The sequence below is a fragment of the Micromys minutus genome (assembly GCF_963924665.1).
Source record: "Micromys minutus genome assembly, chromosome: 8".
NCBI lineage: Eukaryota > Metazoa > Chordata > Mammalia > Rodentia > Muridae > Micromys > Micromys minutus.
The window spans coordinates 12,790,771-12,809,827 of NC_137977.1; the positions used below are offsets into that span (position 1 = coordinate 12,790,771).

At 45.0% G+C, this 19,057-nt stretch overlaps 1 protein-coding gene across 4 annotated transcripts in view; it reads left to right on the forward strand.

Annotated features, from left to right (window-relative positions):
- The window catches only part of FHOD3 (formin homology 2 domain containing 3), a 394,692-nt gene that overhangs the window by 204,736 nt on the left and 170,899 nt on the right, over positions 1-19,057 (forward strand). The gene's annotated exons all lie outside the window — the stretch shown is intronic.

The following is a 19,057-nucleotide window of genomic DNA, read 5'->3' on the forward strand; positions in this document are numbered from 1 at the left end:
TTTTTCTCCAATAATTTCTTTATTTTTATTCACTTTACGTCCCCATCACAACCCTCCTTCCAGTCTCATCTGTACAATTTTGATTTGTTTTTTTGAGACAAGTTCTTACTCTGTAGCCTGTACATGTATTAGCCTTGTGCTTACTATGAAGACATGAGCTGTGTCAAGCTCAGACATTCACCTGTTTCTGCATCCCAAGTGTGAGACTGAAGCTATGCACAATCATGCCTGCCTAAAATAATATTTTGATTTTAATTATTTGCTCATGTATGAGCCTGAGTGTGAGCTTGTGCATGAGTACAGGTGCCCATGGAGTCCGGAAGAGGACATCTGGTCTCACAGTACTAGAGATGTAAGGGGTAGTGAGCCACTCAATGTGGGTGCTGGAAGCCCAGCCCTGGTCCTCTGTAAGAGTGATGTCTGGTGCCTATGGATGCCAGAAGTTAACATCATATCCCCTAGAATTAGAGTTTCAGATGGATGTGAGATGCCATGTGGGTTCTAGAAATGGAGCCCTGGTCCTCTAGAGCAGCAGCCAGGGATCTTGTTCATAGCAGCTTTATTTATAATATCCAGAGGCTGGAAAGAACCCATATGTCCTTCATCAGAGGAATGGAGACAAATTGTGGTGCATTTATACACTGGGGTACTACTCAGCTATTAAAAACAATGTCTTCACGAAATTCTTAGGAAAATGAATGGAACTAGAAATTTTTATCCTGAGTGAGGTAACCCAGTCACAAAAGAACACACATGATATGCACTTACTGATAGTGGATATTAGCCCAAAATCTCGGATTGCCCAAGATACAATTTACAGACCACATGAAGCTCAAAAAGATGGAAGACCAAAGTGTGGATGTTTTAGTCCTTCTTAGTAGAGGAAACAAAATTATCAAGGGAGGAAATAGGGAGACAAAATGTGGAACAAAAACGGAAGGAAAGGCCATCCAGAGACTGTCACCTGGGGATCCATCCCACATACAGTCAACAAACCCAGATCTACAGTGGATGCCAAGAAGTGCTTGCTGACAGGAGCCTGATATGGCTGTCTCCTGAGAGGCTCTGCCAGAGCCTGACAAATACAGAGGTGGATGCTCACAGCCAACCATTGGACTGAGCACAGGGACCCCAATGGAGGAGTTAGAGAAAGGACCCAAGGAGCTGAAGGGGTTTGCGACCCATAGGAAGAACAACAACATCCACCAACCAGACCCCCCAGAACTCCAGGGACTAAACCACCAACCAAAGAGCACACATGGAGTGACCCATGTGGCAGAGGATGGCATTGTCAGAGATCAATAGGAGGAGAGGCATGTGGGTGGGGGAGCACCCTCATAGAAGTGGGGGGAGGAAGGATGGGATAGGGGGTTTTCAGAGGGGAAACCAGGAAAGGGGATAACATTTGAAATGTAAATAAATAAACTATCCAATGGAAAAAAAATAAATTACTTAAAAAACAAAACAAAAGGCAGATGAGCCATCTTCCCCACTTCATCATGTCACACTGCTTTGTCATGGCCTCTGTGTTCCTATGATCAGTAGACACTGACAACTACCATGCTTCTATAAAACATCCCAGATACCCCGTAACTCTTTACCCCACAATCAGTGTGAGCTGCGTCTAAAAAATCTGTTGTGTGAAATGCTGTCATGGGGCAGTCTGCGAGCGTCTAGTGAGTTCTGCACTGAGCGCTCTCTGCTCTTTAGAGTCAGAGTTCAGTGAAATCCGGACCGTGAATGCCTGAAGAAAATGGGACAGTATATGATAAGAAATCCGTGTTATGATTGTGCTTAAGCAGTTCTCGGAGACTGGACAATGATTCTCTATAGTGGTTCAGAGGTTAAAACCTGGGCTTGTGGGTAGAAAGGGTCCAGCCGACAACAGTGACCCTGACTGCACATAAGGGGATCCTTGTGGCTGTCCAGGTCAAAAACAGGCCTGGCTCTGTTCTGGTTCATGTGGGCCTGGAGTGGTGAATGAAAGTTTGTGATCCTTGTCTGGGTGCTGGATTTAGGGGTAGCTGAGTGGCTGAAATGGGGCCTCTAGGGGACCTTCCCATGGTGGACAACAGAAATGATGGTTAGGTCAACATGAATGAAACCTACCACCAGGTAGATCAAACCTAACAAATAACTTAATATGAACCAGTTTTCTATTCTATTGTTTTCTATCTATTCAATTTTAAGATAATTAAACTGAACAAGATGACTTGCATTATAAAATACAAGTTCCAGGGAATTAAGTAAGCCCTGGGGGATTTGAGGGTGGTGGGTTTTAGCAAAGTCTCTTAGAATGGAAAGTGGTGTTGGATCATAGTGGGTGACTCCTGGGTGGGGCCAGGCTCTGATGTGGCCATAGGGATGAAGCGTTGAACATCTGGAAGAGGCCCTGAGGACCCAGTGGGCTCCTGGCCACCCCTGGCTTCAGGTTGCCTGCGTTTAAATCATAACCCCTTTCATTATGTTGTTCCAGCAAATGTGCTTTCTGCAGATCAAAGCAGATTCCTTGATGACACATGTCAAGACTGTGGGTGTGGGGTGGCGTGGGCAGGAAGCATTTGGCAGGTTTGTAGGGCCATTCCCAGGATGTTCCCACGTTGGCTTGCTTACCGGGATTCAGAACGGCCTGATGCAGTTGCCTTCCCCATATTTTGAAAAGAGTGGAGAGCCTAGGCTAACTTGTAGAATAAATGCCTCACAGAAAAAGGCTGGGTGCTTCTACAGTGGGCATCATCATGGTTGGAAGTTGGGGCTTCAGGACCTGGAGCTTTCATAGAGAGAGTGTAGAGATGTACCTGAGGACAAGAGGTTTAGGGCATGAAATGCACTTTAGAGCTCAGCCGTGCGGGGCTTGCTGGTGGAGGGAAGGTGGTGTGTGTGTGTGTGTGTGTGTGTGTGTGTGTGTGTTTTCTGCTCTGCCTGCTCACGTATCACTGTTTTTCTTCAGTGGTGCCAATGGCTGAAACAGGCACAGGAAATTTGGAAGGTACAGGTACACACATGGAAGATACTGGAGAAGAAAGGGGAGCCAGGAAAGCCAGGAAAGGGGGGCTAATGAGCTGGAAATCACATCTTGAGGAAGGAGCTGTGAGGAGGCAGCCACATAGCCGTCCCATCTCACATTCCCGCCCCGGGTCTCAAAGCACATCCATCCATTTATACCCAATAGGCCTCTACTTTCCTCCCCAGGCTGACTTCTCAGCGACAGGAAGGACATCAGACCCCACTCTTGTTCTCTTCAAGAACCATTGATATTTTTGAGGGGACTTGAAAGTTTTGTTACAAAAATCAGAAACAAAATATAAATGTGCATTCGTTTTTTACTCATTCCTAACAAAGTGAATCATGTGGACAGTCAGTTGTGGCCTACGTCTGAGACATAAGAGTATGGGTCATTGTTCCACTGCTGTTACTACAGGTCTACGGTTTCCTAAAGCCTTTTAAGGTCTAACCTTTCAAAAAGTTGGAATGAAACCCTACAGCCATTTTGTGGGACAGCATTAGAGTTGAACTCTAAAATTTAACTGAACCAAGTCTCTAGGTTTATCTGTGTTAGAATCCTGAGAAATTAATGCCCTTTCCTAAAGTGCTTCAGGATCTTCAGATGATGGTATTCCACTTTTGAGACAAGCCCTCTGTTTGTGTCTTATCCAGAGGGAGAGGTAGGAGGGCTGGGCCAGCATCTGAAGGCTCTGTGCAAGCATTCACCCTTGCTAGTCCGGTCCCCACATCAAAGCTCATTCGCAGATGGGAATGTGGAGCCCATTGGGTAACACTGGAATTAAAAGGCCAGCATACCTTGGTAGGGCTATTTATAATGAGGGTGGCTTTAATGGGTTTCCCACAGCTCTTTGTAGTGAGCGCTGTCTTGGTCTTTCACAGATACACGTCCTGTGGAAATGGGCTGGGTCTGAGCTGGAGTACCAGGGTTTCCGTGGTTCAGTGGCCTTCACTGCCCAGTGCCAGAGGAGGGTAGAGATGCCTCTCTATCTCTGACAAACTCAGATTCTCACTCTTTACATAAGGAATGAAGAAACTAGCATTATATCTAGTAATTTTCTAGAAAAATGATAACCTTGAAATGCTATTGGTTCCTAAAAATACAAAAAATTGGGAGGGTGTTTCACTGAGTATCTGTGTCAGGCTTTATGGTTTTACTCTTTTACTTGCTAGACACACACACTCATTTACATACACACATTCACATATACATATATACATTCACATGCACACCCATTCACATATACACACTATACACACACATACATACATACATATTCACATATACACATATTCTTTTATGTATATATGAAATACACAACCTAGGATATTTTAAATAACATAATTTGCACATACATTCATATTATTTATGTGTATATATTATATGTATACATACGCATATATACTGCTTTCTGAATATTCACTTTTTTATATTGCTTCCAAATCAACTTGTTAAAAAGGAGGCATATTGGAGAAAAGCTTTGTTTTATTTTTTTCTACTTTCGAAACTAGACACTGAAACACCTAAGAAAAAAATAAATGTATATTTAAACACAGAGTGTGCTCATGCACATATGTGTGGGTACACACATCACCACATGCATGTGTGGAGACCCAGGAGTCGACGCTGGATATCCTCTCTAGCATTCTCCTCGTCTGCTTTTGAAACCTGAGTTTAGTAAACCTGAACTTTCTCATTTACTGCTCTCTCTAGTCCATGATTCCCTAGGACCCTCCCTGGGATGGCTTGCAGACACATACTCCCCTGTCCAGCTTTTACCCAGATACTGGAGATCTGAAATCAAGTCATCACCCTACGGGTGGAGCAGGCACCTGATCCACTGAGCCATCTCTCCAGCTCCTAGAGTACAAATTCTTAAAACTTGAGATTTGAGCATCTTCCTTGGTAAAAAGGATGAAGTTGTAAAGTTTTAGCTGGTTTCCTACATTTCTGGATTATAAGAGGGCACGGGTTTCGCAGTAAGGCAAGGCCTCTCATGATATTATATTTAAAACACATTTTGCATATGTGAAAGCTCAAATGTAAGATTGTGTGTGTGTGTGTGTGTGTGTGTGTGTGTGTGTGTGTAATGATGGCTAGTTTTACACCAGTTTGCTTGGACCATGTCTTCAGATTTATAGTTCAGCATCTCTCTGAGTATTGCCATGAAGTTGCTGTTTTGATGTGATTAACTCTCACAGGGCGAACTGTCAGCGAGCAGATGGCCCTCTCTAGTGGGTGAGGCTGACTTCTCCAATGCAAGTAGTAGTTTTGCAATGAACAGCCAGCCCTGAGGTGAAGTATGTTGGATTTATTTTTTCTGAGTATCTAGCACAAAAGTCATTGGCCCTGATTTTTCATCAGCTCTTTCCAGGATCATCAGCCCACCTGCCCAACATTCAGATGGTGCACACTCGAGCTTCCACAACGGTGTGAGCCAATTCCTTAATCTATCATGCACATATGCTATCTATACGTTGTCAGGTGTGTGTGTACTCACACGTCCTCCCTGTTGGTACAGCTTTCCAGGATACTGTGATCAACACTTCTGTTTTGTAGTAGCTCACTGGTAAAGATCTCTGTGACCAAGAAGTTCAATTGTGTGGTGTTTTCCTTCAAATTTGACTGGATCCTATAGCCCAGAAGAAAATTTAATCTGCCTAGAATAAACCAAGGTTAGGTGTGTGTGCGTGATTTTTATTTTTAGATCACCGTACAAAGCGGCAGGTTTCTCCAGAACTTTCTCATGTGGATGTTGTTTTGCTTCCTCTGCTCCTCTTCTGTCATCTCCTTGGCCCCACCCCCACCCCTCCACCCCCCCCCACTTGGCCTCTACCCCCACCCATCACTTTCCTTTCCATCTTTCATGTCTCCTGTGCTCTTTCGCCCTCTTCCACTATCCCCTCCCCAGTCTACTTCCTGAATTCCTGACCTTTACCCACACATCATCATAACCAGAATCTAGGATCTGCATCCCAGAGAAAACATGCAATATTTATCTGTTCCTTTTACCTTGGTATATTTCCCAGGGTAAGATTTCATTGTGTACCTAATTTTTAGTATTCATTCAGCTGATGCACTTGTGGGCTGTGAGTAGAGTAGCGATCTACATGGCTGTGCAGGTGTCTCTGCGATAGGGTTACATCTCTGTGATGTAGCTTGGCACTGTGTGTGGGGCTGTACAACTTTAATCCCAGCCCCTTGGGAGGCTGAGGTGGGTGGGTCTTTGTGAGTTCTAGGTCAGCCAAGGCTTCATAGTGAAACCTGAGGGGGGCAGGGACTGAGAGGAATGAAGTATATTATAACTCCGTCATAAAGCATTTCTGTTTTTAGACACAAAAAGTATCTAACATTCTTAGCTATCAGGCAAACTTAAAACTACACTGAGATTCCATCTCAGCCCCGGTCAAATGGCTGTCATCAGGGAGGCTAAGGGTAGCAACGGCTGACAAGGATACGGGGAAAGAGAAACCCTTATTTGCTGTTGCTGAGGCTGTGGGGATCAGTGTAGAGGGATCTCCGTGAAGAAAATTAAAAATTTCAGATACTGGGCAGGTCTTGAAGCCTGCTAGCAGGGTAGCCTGGTACGAACGGGACTGTGTTGGGGACACAGAAGGCAGTGTGTTGGCTCAAGCTGAGGTTCCTATAAGTACCAGGGTAGGACACCAAATGTGATGACAGACTCGATATTCCTCAAGCTAGTCCACTTCACTCCTTGGATGAGCATTTGAAATAGCTCCGCATCTTAAACGTGTTTACATCTCTCTCCTGTGATAGAAGCTGGGGATGGTGTGTCTAAAATCTAGAGTGGGGTGGAGAAGGAAATGGAACACTACTGCAGCAAGTTAAGTCTTCAAACAAAACACATAAAATGGTTTTACAGTCTTTTATAGGCTTCTGGCACATAGTAGGTGTTTGTTAAACATGGCGTACAAAATCTACATCCTTGGGCGGCTCAGTAGCATCTCTATCTAGAGAACAGGTGCAGGTGATGCTGAAGACAAGCAATACTAAGGATGCTGGTGGAGAGGACACGCTTAGAAGCCGGGCAGGGTACCAGCCTGCTCCTCTCACAACTGAGCCTTCACGGCTGAGCTACCTTCCTCCCGCCCACACCCACGCCCACCGGCTGTTAACGAGGGGGCCTCTTTGCTCACTACCTGTCAACTTTCCTTTTTACTTCTTGTTTGTTCCCTGGTTAATCACCTCTGCTCTGTGGGTAATGCTTTATTAGTTGGGGCCAAAGCCCAGGCATTCTCTGGACCTGATGAATCAGGCTGTGTCTCCAGGTGGCTTTCGGTGTGAGGTGTCTGGCCCCTGAGTCACTGGCCAGTCCTGCAGTTGCAGACGCACACAGCAACCAGTTCCCTAGTGCCTCCGGACTTGGCAGGAGTTTGGGTGAGCTGGAAAGGCGGCCACAGGCTGGAAAGAGCTGAAGAGAACTGAGAGGTGGTAGAGCAGCTGGTGTGTTTTGGAGGAAACCTGACAGGCAGGTGAGTGTGGTGAGCGAGATGAGGCTTGGCTGCCATGAGCCGGACTCCCTGCCTCTGGAGTCTCTCAGGCCCGCCTCCTCCCCTCTCAGTATCTTCCCTGTATTTTGCCTGAGCAGAAAACTGACTTCTAGCCACCTTGATATGTTTAAGCAGAGTGGTTTCAAAAGTGATGCTCCTTTAAAAAATGTGAAGGAAGGACAGCTTGCTTTCAGCAGTTGGGATTTCTTAGATTAAAATCTTGGGTACATTAAAGCTCTAACACCACTTTATTTCTGAGACTCGGCTTTTAGTACTGTGTCCCTGTGGTTGATTAGGGCTCCACAGGACAGTGCTCACAGCTTCAGTAGATGTTAGTACTGTGCTCTGACTTCAGGCCTCAGCTTTTACAGCTTACGGATGCTCCTCTCCTTTCTCCAGTTTGCTTTCCTCCCCTTTCCTTTGCTCCCCCTAAACCCATATTCTTTAACATTTGGTCAACAAAAATTCATGTTGTGTCCAGCGAGCCAGGACTTGGGCATGAGGTAACAAATGAGCCAGGCCTGCCTCCGCTTTGTGGAACTTTCCATCCCGGCCAGAGAGACGAGGAGCTGACAAGGCTAGGAAGGATAATGGCGGACGGTCTGCCTGCTGTGCAGAAAACTCACGAGGCAGGGTGTGGGGTGGAGGGCGGCAAGATAGGCAGGGGCTGTTTTCTGTGGGGCGGCCTCTCTGGGAGATGGCAGTCTACCAAAGGAAGGGAGGGGGCTGGAATGGCAGATCCATCCCAAATGTCGGCAAGGCTGGGCTAGGGGGCCAGAAGCAGCCCTCCTGATCTTCAGCAGCAAGGAAGCTGTGATAACATATTAACTCAGAGATGGTTATCAGGTGGTATTTTAATTAGTCTCTATACCTGTAATTTTTCATTCCTTGCCTATATTTAATGCCTCATTAGCTCCCCACTGGCCCCCTTTCTACTGTTCTTTCTCCTCACAGACTGTCCCCCTTCCGAGGGAGGGTTTTTAACCTTTGGACATTCTGTCTTCATCCCCGTGTGTCCATATATGTTTCTGATTATGCTGGGGTGGAGCTTTGTCTTTTGACCACTGGAAGCATGGCTCCATGTCTTTAGTTGACTAAGGTCAGAGTGAAGGAGGTGTACTAGCTGTTTGTTATAAGTGTTAGTGCGCATGGATGGTTGAATCCTCACTTCTTTGACTTAAGGAGCTGGGCTGACACCTTTACATGTTGTTTTTGAAAGTACTCGGTTAAACATAAGCTAGGTTATAGCTAACCTCTTGTGAGCAGTAGCAGGGGCGGGGGCCGGATGTCTTAGAAAACCCCCTTTCTGGAGAAGATCTCCCCCATGTGAAACATATCACTGTCTTTTAGACACAATTAGTAGGAAATTCTTCTGAATCTGTGAGTGTGTTGGGAGACTTTCCTCATGGAGGGGTAAACGTGGGAGTAGCTACAGAGGGAGCTTGTGGCTGAGTTCACCTCAGATGTTCCTGCTGACCCTGTCTTCAGTGTTACTCTATCAGGATGACTTCCACACTGGGAGGCACCTGCCACACAGACACAACATGGCACTCTTAATCTCTGGTCCATTACAATAGTCCCTGGCATTTGCAACTCCAACATTTTAATATTTCGTTTATAAAACTGACCTGGGCTGTCCTTTGGCAACTTCGAACATATCTGTAGAGAAGAGCAGCTTCCAGCTTCTTGGCTCTGAGAGGCAGGGCATCCCGGGAGCATAGTGCTTTTGCAGATGCTGGACTATTGTTTTCTCCCTAGACAATGGCATTCTTGAAATGATCTGGGAAGTTCATTCTGTTCTGCATCTGAGCCCAGGAAGGGTACTCTGGTGGCAGGGTGGAATGATCATAAAGGATGATTCCAGGACATCTGCTGCAAGATGGGGCGTGACAAGAGACTAGGCTCAGACTTTGGGATCACAGGTCCATGTAGATGGATGCTGCATTTACTTGTGTATTAGTGTACCTACTCTGTGCTCACAATGTGTTTTGGTACGACACTCATCAGGTACAATACTTATCAGTGGGCTCAAAATATTATATGACAAAACGTACGATCTGGAACGTGCTTCCTGTTTCTCATTGAGTCTTTGATGGTGGCTGCGGAAGTTGATGTAGAGCCGAAAGGGAGAAATAGCTGAACTGTCCCCATTGCTTTAGCAATGTAGCCTCTGCATTTAGTACCAGTGTTCTTCCTGCCCCTCAGAGCGGTGTATGGAGTGGCTCTCTCCCTGTTCTCCCACCTGCAGGGGCAGGTTGGTAACTGAGGGTCAACAACACTGGGGGTGATATCTCCATGGAGACGCAGGATAGAGTAGGCCCTGGGTAATAAGAGACCAAAGCATTGGCAGTAGCCAGGCTGGGCTGTTTTATAGGTAAAGCCTAAGGCTTTATGAGGCTAGGAAGCCTGAAACCCAAACCCCAACCCCAACCTCCCACCCCACCCCACCCCACCACCATCATTGTTTCAAATCTTTCAGCATTTATGACTGATCGATTTCCTACAAAATCAGGTTTATTTCCTCAAATCCCAAGGAAAAGAGAGCAAGAACAGATACAGGAGGAGTGTTCAGGGAAATTTGGGAAGCCAAGCAGCAGAGTCTGAGGGTGCTGGTGGCGGGCTGACTTTCCAGCATTTTTTTTTTTTTTTGCATTTTTTATTTTGGTATGTGAACATGTACATGAAGGTCAGAGGAGTTGAGGTCACCTTGAGGAGTTGGTTCTCTCATTCTCCCAGTAGGTCCTGAAAATTAAACTCAAGTTGTCATGCTTGTTAGAAGGTTCCTCAATCTTTGGCGCCATCTTGTTGAACATTCATTTTCTACTTATTACTTTAAGATTTTATTTAGTTCATTTTGTGTGTGTGTGTGTGTGTGTGTGTGTGATTTTTATATACACAACATACATGTATGGTGACAATGAAGGTTGGGAAATGACATTAGCTCCACTGATCTGGAATTACAGGCAATTGTGAGCTACTCATGTAGATTCTGGGAATTGAACCCTCTTTCCAGCATTCTATTGCATTTTGGCTGGTGCCTCCCTGAAGCCAGTAGTCTGAGCTGCGCCTCTGTCGGGTCAGGGCAAGAACTAAGGTGGGGGAGTGCAATTCGCTTTGGTGAGAGTTTAAAACAAAACAAGTTTGTTCACTGAGTCAGCAAGCATCAACGTAAATTGATTTCTTGGGTACTCTTCTCTGGCTGGGAGAAACCCTTGAACTGATTCGCTGGGGAGAAGATATTTGTTACGCTGGGTGGTTTTGTGGCATATTGCTTCTGTCAAGTGTAACTTGATATTTTGAAGCATGGGTGGTAATTATTTGCAAATTTAACTCTTAAAATGATGGCGGCGTGAGCAGACACAGGCAAAACCATCACTACAGTTAAGATTATTGAAGGCACCTATCACTCCCAAAACATTTCCTGGTGCTCCCTCATAGTCAAGCTGGTCCCAGTATAACCCATTCCTTCCCTAGGCACCCCAAAATCCCTGTCACCACAGGCTAGCTTGTATTTGTAGACGTGTGTGTAAACTAAGCATATAGGATCTGTTTTACTGTCTGATGTTTTTCAGAAGACCTTTACAGCCCGTCACCACACGTTCATTCTTTTTTGATGATGATGCTGCATAAACTCTGGGCTCTCCCCAAACACTGATGTGTCAGGCACATGACCAATGCCCGTGCTACAGTAAGAAATGGTGCAGTCTTTAGGAGGGGGAGCCTAGGAGAAAGAAGTTAGACCCCTGGGGTATGAGCTCCTGAGGAAATATTGGAATGACAGCCCCTTTCTGAACAGGACTCCTGTGCTGCAGTTGATGGTGTTGCCATAGGCCCAAAGTAGCAAGGCTAGAGAAATGCTGACCATGAGCCAAAGCATATCTTTCTGTTCTCTTTCTTGGATGTTTTGTTAAAGTGCTGAGAAGTTGAGTAACAGAAGAGCAGATTCCATCTCGTAGGCACACCATAGCTAATCCGCTCACATCTTAATTCTCGGGGCTAGAGAGATGGCTCAGAAGTATTGGTTGTTCTTCCAGAGGTTCTGAGTTCGATTCCCTGCAACATCATCACTCACATGGTGGCTCACAAGCATATGTAATGAGATCTGGTCCCCGCTTCTAGTGTGCAGGCATACATGACAGGAGAACACTGTATGCATAAACAAACAAACAAACAATTTTTTTTAAAAGGAATAAATAATTCTTAGTACTTATTAAGCTATTTTGGGCATTTTATTCAAGTATTTGTGTGGACACAAATTTCACTGTGGGAAATATCTAAGAGGGAAAGGCTGGGTCATGAATTAGGGGGTAATTATTTTACATTTTTACTTGTTTGTTTATGTGTATTATACTTGTGCTAAGGCTCCTGTGTGTGGGCAGATCCACATCATATCCTGCATGTGGAGGTCAGACCAGCTTGGAGGAGCTGGTTCTCTCCTTCCACCATTAACACGGGTTGGAGGCATTGAACTCAGGTCACAGGGTCTGCCTAGCAGTGTGTTTACCTGCGATACCATCTGGCCAGGCCATCTTGTTTTGCTTTGCTTATTTCCATAGTAGTTGGGATATTTTAGTTCCTCAGTGACATCACCACAACACCCTTCCACCACATAGGGTGTTGGTCTAAGTTTAGCCACTCTGCCCAAAGAGCGGTGGTGTGTCCTTAGACTTCAGTTGCTATTTGTTCAACGGTGAGAGGGCTCGAACCATCCTGCTTGTCTTGTTTACTTTGCCGTTTTAAAAACTGAACTGTGTGTTTCTTTCAGGATTTTTTGTTTTGAGTTTTATTTGTACTTTTCACACTATTATTCTTCTTGTTGAGCCTGTGTTAGTTCCTCTTCTCGTTGATATGACAACGTACTGGACTCTAACTTAAGGAAGAAGGGAAGGAAGGACAGAGGGAGAGAGGGAAGGAAGGAGGGAGGAAGAAAGGGAGTAAGAGAGGGAGGGAGGGAGGAAGTAAAGAAAGAAGGGAGGGAGGGAAGGAAGAAAGGAAGGAAGGAAAGAAGAAAGGGAGGAAGGGAGGGAGGGGAGGAGGGAGGGAAAAAGGAAGGAAGGAAGGAAAAAGAAAAGAGGGAGGGAGGGAGGAAGGAAAAGTTACCACTGGACTTGTCACCCACTCCCTTAAGTTCCTTGGGTCTGTGTTCACCAGAAATAAACACCAATCCGTCCTTCCTCTTTGTCTTTATGTATCTTTGCTTTGATTGTGGTCAGTTTTGTCTTGTTGGGTGAGTAGAGAAATATGTTATTTCTCTTTCAGTTGACTAGGAGAGCTTGTGTAGAGTTCGTATTTTTATTTTTCATCCTTAAATATTTGGTGGAATTTACCAGCACAGACACTGCCCGGCTTGGCTTCCCTTTCTAGGGAACACTTTTGTTTTGTTATCTGTTCTGTTTCTTTGATGAATATTGGCTATCTGGGCTCTCTGTGTAGGCTGGAAGGGGGATTTGTTACTTTACATCTTCTTAAGAGGCTTATGGATTGTGTCTGAGGTGTTCAGTACGTAGACCGAAAATGTCACCGAGTGGACATTTTCTTCTGTCTTTGAGCCTGCTCCACTTGAAGTGTCATCCATCCATTTCTGAGTTACATTTGGTGTCTTATCTCTCTCTTCCTGGGTATGACTAGAGATGTTTCATTTTGTTGGTTTTGCCAAATAATCAGATTTTCTTTGTCATTTTCCTTTTCTATCATTGTCTGTTTACTCTAGACTAGCAGTTCTCAACCTTCCTAATGCTGTGAGCCATTATAGTTCCTCATGTCCTGGTGACCCACCTTCATAAAATTAATTTCACTGCTACTTCATTACTGTAATTTTGCTACTGTTATGAATTATGATGTAAATATCTGATATGCAGGATATCTGGTATGTGATTCCCAAAGGAGGCTACAACCTATAGGTTGAGAACCGCTGCTCTAGACTTAACTTGCTTTTCTTTTCCTAGATTTTTTTAAAACTTATTTTTATTTTGTACTTATATGTATGTATCTTCTTTGTGCGGTTTTGCCCACATGCATGTCATGTATGTATCTTCTTTGTGTGCTTTTACCCACATGCATGTCATGCCACAGAAGCCAGAAGAGAGCCTCCGATTCCCTGGGGCACTGGAATTATAGATGCTTGTGAGCCACCATGTCAGTGTTGGGGATCACACCTGGGTCCTCTGGAAGAGCAGCCAGTGCTTTGAAACAGCCCCACCCTAGTTCTCCTAAAGAGAGAGCATGTTCTATTGTGTGAAAGTCTAAAATGTCAGTCAGGTCGGGCTGGCAGGTACCTGTACTTGCTGGTTGTCTGTCCACTGTTTCTCTAACTACCCCGAAAGTAGTGTTCATCATTGGAAGATTCTCTATTTCTTGCCTAGTTGTATTTTTTTATTGTTGTGCGTACTTCTTCCTCTTGTACAAAGCTAGGCCTGGTGAAGTGGCTTGGTATGTAAAGGCTCTCTCTTGTCATCAAGCATGACAATATCAGTCCCTGGAATTCCTCTGCCTTCTGCATGTGCTATGGCATCCCCCTACACCCCCCCCCGCACAAATAAATAAATAAATAAATAAATAAATAATTCTCTTTCATTCTTTGAAGTTTTGCTTTCCTCTTTTATGACAGTCTTGCTTCATAGGAGATTCCCAGGGCCTCGGAATTAAGATGCAATCTGACATTAAGTTCGCACATTTGGGTCATTTGGCTTTCCTGTAACTAGCAACACAGTCAGGCCGAGGCCGCCACTTCACTGCCGTGGATGTCCCCTTTCCTTTTTGTCACTTATGTGGATATTTAAGATTTTGTTTGGTCTCTTTTTGTCTCTCATGCTTTGTTACTGGCAGCTTTTGGGTTTCTAGAGTAAACCATCCTATAACTTATTACAGACTGAGCCAATTTTATACCACTTCCTGTACAGTATAACACATCTGATTTCACTCTTACCTCTGTACCTGACACCGTATACTTTGTTATTAATATGCCTACGGATTCTGTTACTTTTGAACAACGTTTAAATACTAGTTATTTATAAATGGAGTATTGGCTCACATATGACGAATTAGTTTACCTTGTATGTCTGAAAAAGTTCTGGTTTTAACTTGTCTTTTCAGATGAATCTTTGCTGGGTATAAAAATTGGGGCTGATGGGCTGTTGAGATTGCTCAACAGATAAGGGTGCTTGCTGCTGAGCCTGATGACCCAGCATCTTTGGACTCACTTGGTAGAAGGAAGGACCCTACTGACCACAGTCATCTTCTGACCACACACACACACACACACACACACACGAGCGCACACATACACACATGCAAGCATACACTTCTCCCTTTTTACCATTTCAATAGTGTAAACAAAAGTTGACCCTGGGTTGCTTGACAGGTTGGTGTTTTGAGTGTGCAGATGTGTGCCCAGTCATTTTCTTTGCCTTCCATTTGAATACATTTTTTTTTCTGACCTCAGGTGTATCCTACACCAATGGCTGCCCTCCTGAAAAGGGGGGGGGGTGTCTTCCAGTTTTTTGAGTTCTTTCTTGGGGTAGCTATCTCCTATTATTTATGTCTAGTGAATCCTCTGCTTGGTTCTCCCAGGTCTCAACTTGGGCAGTCTAGTGACCCTGGCAGGTTCTGCTCTCCTTGTACCGTGGCATGGGGCTCTTCTCAAGACAAACCCAGGCTTCTTGACGGCTCACCGCCTTTATCTCTCATCTTTTTGGAGCAGCATCTGCTGTTGCTTGAAGCCCCAAGTCTTCAAAAGAGCTGTTATATTTAGTCTAGACTTTGAATGTCTCTGGCAGAAGGGGAAATTTGATCCTTGTTCTCTCTTGTCCAAAAGTTGAAGGCTTGCAAACACTGTATTTAAATATACCGACAGTATGCAGTGACTCACAAGAGATGATTAAACTGTTTGGACTAACAATTCTATTTCTGGGAATGAATCTAGAATAGTTCTTAAAAAATGGTACAAGCAAAAAACAAACAAAAAACAAGCACCCCCAAAACAAACAAACTAACTAACAAACAAAACCAAAATAATTCTGGATCGCATTATTTGTATCTGGAAATTAAGAAAAATTTGTTTTAACAGTAGGACAGTAGTTGAAATCAAGACCTATATGTTCAGCTAAATATCATATACTTATAGGATAATTTCTAAGATTGCAATATCCAAGAAATATAGGGTTTGATATTAAGGTCATTAAAGGCACATTCATGGTTCCACAGTGTGTCACAATTATAGCATCACAACAACAAACATTTCCAGGGACAAAGACTTAAATAGTGTTTACCCCACTACCATGGGGTCTGTCCCTATGAATGCAACAGACTGTAGAGAAAAAGGTTAATAATGAATTGTCACCTTGCTAAGCGTATATGAGCTTATCTCTTGCCACTGTTTTTTGAACTATTGAGTGGAACCATCTGTACTTAGAAGCTATTATAAGTCATGAGGAGGATTTGAAGTATATGAGAGGATGTATCTATATTTACATTCAAAGGCTGTGCCCCCCCTTTCGTATGAGGGACTTGGTATCTGTAATAAGGTCCTAGGATAGATCTCTGACAATACTGAGAGATGAATGTCCACAAATGATGTAGCTTTTTTGAAGAAGTCGAGTCAAGCATTTTTTTTTTTTTTCACTGTAAAGTGCCCCAAGGGAAGCAGAATTGAGTACTTTATCATGCACTGAACAATTATTCATCATGCTGGCAAGGTGGCTCGGGGATAAAAATGCTTGACACCAAGTCTGCTAATCTGAATCCCTGGGGCCCACATGGTGGAAGTAGAGACCTGATGACTTCCACAGTTTTCCTCTGACCTATACATGCATGCTGTGGCATGTGCTTGGCCACACGCAAACATACAAAATAAGTAAACTTGAAGACTAGATTCATCATTGCCATCTCTTTGGGGTTTGATGTCATTCTGGGTACCCCTAATATCAGATTTCTTGTGCATCACACTGTCTAATGGATCTCTTGATATCTGCCTGTTTGGTCCATCCAAATTGGTTGAAGCCCTTGGCTACCTCCTTGCTGCATGGTGTGGCTTTCTGTCTGTGCCCTGCTCACTCCCACCCTTGCCCTCTCTGGCAGGCTTTCTGCATAATGAACAGCATCACCTGGCTGTCCCCCAGCTCAGCCACCTCTGCCACATTTTCCCATTGTCAAGCACAATCCTCACCCCCTGGCCTCACCAGCAACCGCCAGTCCTCCCTGGCAACTGTCCCTTGATGGGTTCTCTGAGTGAGATTTTTCTGGGGCTCCTGCATATTTTTAGGAAGAGTGATGCTTATCACTCAGAGAAGGACTCTCCAGGCTTAAAGGAGGAGGAGGAAGAGCAGCGTACCTGCACATCACTCCTTCCTTCCTGGGAAGGAGCTGTTGAGCTTGGCCCCGCTGGCTCTGCCCTCACCTCCTCTCCCGCTAGCAGTCCACCTCTGGGGTGTGATTATCATTTATTGATTGGATATCATTCATCTGCAGTTCTGCTGATCCTTACACCTCTCCTGGGTCCTTCTGCTCCTCACCTTTCAGAACACAAACTCAGTGTGACTGTAACTGCCGAGGTGCCCGTGTTCCCGAATGGTATCTGTGTGGTTACCCTCAGTGACTTATTCTAACTAGAGGGAACAGGAGAAATCAGAGCAGCAGGGCTTGAGAACATGGCCTAGCCTTCCTTTGACAGAGTAGAGGACTGTTTTTACTCTGCTAGGCTCCTCCCCAGGTCTATGGAAGGGAGTGACTTGGAGGGGTTAGCTGACCCACACCCTGAACTACAGGATACTATTGGCCTGCCCGTGTACAGTTAGCTGAGCCTGAACCTCTGCCTCTGGCATTTGTGCAAGGCAAGGTGTGCCATACAAAGCCTGTTCTTTCTGGACTGCACAGCCAACTTCTTCACCAATTTATGAGTCTGCATTTTGGGAAGCGGCCTATCCCAGTCACCCAGAGTGTCATGCCTGGCTGCACCATTTTCCACTCACAAACCTGCTTGTCGGCACTCCTGCCTAACAGGCTAACCTACCTATAAGAGCCAGAGTTTACTACGGGGCCAAGCGTTATTGCCCCATGAGATCTAACTGCAGCTCTAAATGCAGCTCTGGGATGCTAAGAGTGGATGCAGAAAAGCAGGTAGACAGGAAGCTGTCTGCTTCTCTGTGACTTGGCATCACTGGCAGGCATTTGAGATCTCAAGAGATTAAGCTGTGTGTCCTTCCTTTCATGTGACTTCACTGTGGCCCCGCAGAAGTGTCACCACAGAGGAATTGAGACAGCAGGGGTCAAATCACACGTGTACTGGTGCTCAGACGCTCGCTCACCGTGAAAGCAGCAGCACCAGGCTTATTGGCTCAAGAGTCTAGGCTTGGACCCCTTTCCTGGCTTGCATTCTGTACCTCCTTAAGGCAAAGGGTCCAACTGGTGCTCCGTCCATCTGGCCAAGGTAGTGCTGCCCAATGGGCCTAGCAGAGAACTGGGACCCCTCTCGTGAGTGGGCATGCCAGGCCTCAGAAAAGCTACATGTGTAGCGAACATGGAGGGTCACAGACTGCTCTGACTGTGCCAAAAAGACCAAGGCTGGACTTCTACTCATAGTTGTGTGGTTGTGTGTGTGTGTGTGTGTGTGTGTGTGTGTGTGTGTGTGTGTGTGTGTGTGTGAACAGCTGGGGCTTTATGTGAGGCTTTAAGGAACACATTTAGCTGTAGGGCTTTAAAGAAATGTTTATCAACTTCTTTTTTTCTTTTGACCATCTCCTTAAGGAGTCGTTGAATGCATTTTTTCCCCCTTATTCACCCCTATACTGTGTAAAATTTGCATGTCACAGAGGTTCTGGACACCTGCTGATGCCCCTTTGCCTTTGAAGGATCACAAGCCATTGTGGTTCTGTAAGCCACCCCTGCTCCCCAAAACCAACTTTCTTATTCTTCATGATCCTGTAGAGAATTTGTGGTCCGAAGTATTTCTTCAGTTTCGGTAGCGATGACATGTGAAATGCATGTGTATTTATAGAAATGAAAACAAAATACTAATCATCGACAGCCAGTCCTGAGTCTTCGGATGGCAAAACAATTCTCAGCTAATGAGCGTGTAATTACAGCTGCCAGGAAATAGCGATTAAATAGATGGAATCTACTTCACAGGCCAAGACGGCAGGAAGGGTGGGGGTGCGTGCGTCTGCCGCCTTGCTCGCCCTGCAAGGACTATAAGGTTCATCTGCATCAGTGTACACAGGGGCGCTGCCAGCTCCTGGAGAGCCAGGGTCAGGTCAGAAAGCCAGGATACCTGAAACCATAACCATCCTACTCATCGTTAAGATTTTCTTCTCTTAGACGTTCCTTTTCAGCCAGGTCGTGTTGTTGGGATGTTTCTTGGCTTTGTCATTTGTGTAGGGGATGGTATTTTAAGCACATGTATATTATAAAACCCTTTTTGTCTTTGAAGGCTGGGTCAAAGCCTTTGTCAGCACCATGTCATGCCATCATGACTACTAGGATTTCTAGACCCTCGTCACCCTAAACAAATTCTGCATCCACTGGCTCTGACTGTTTGGCTTGTGTTGGT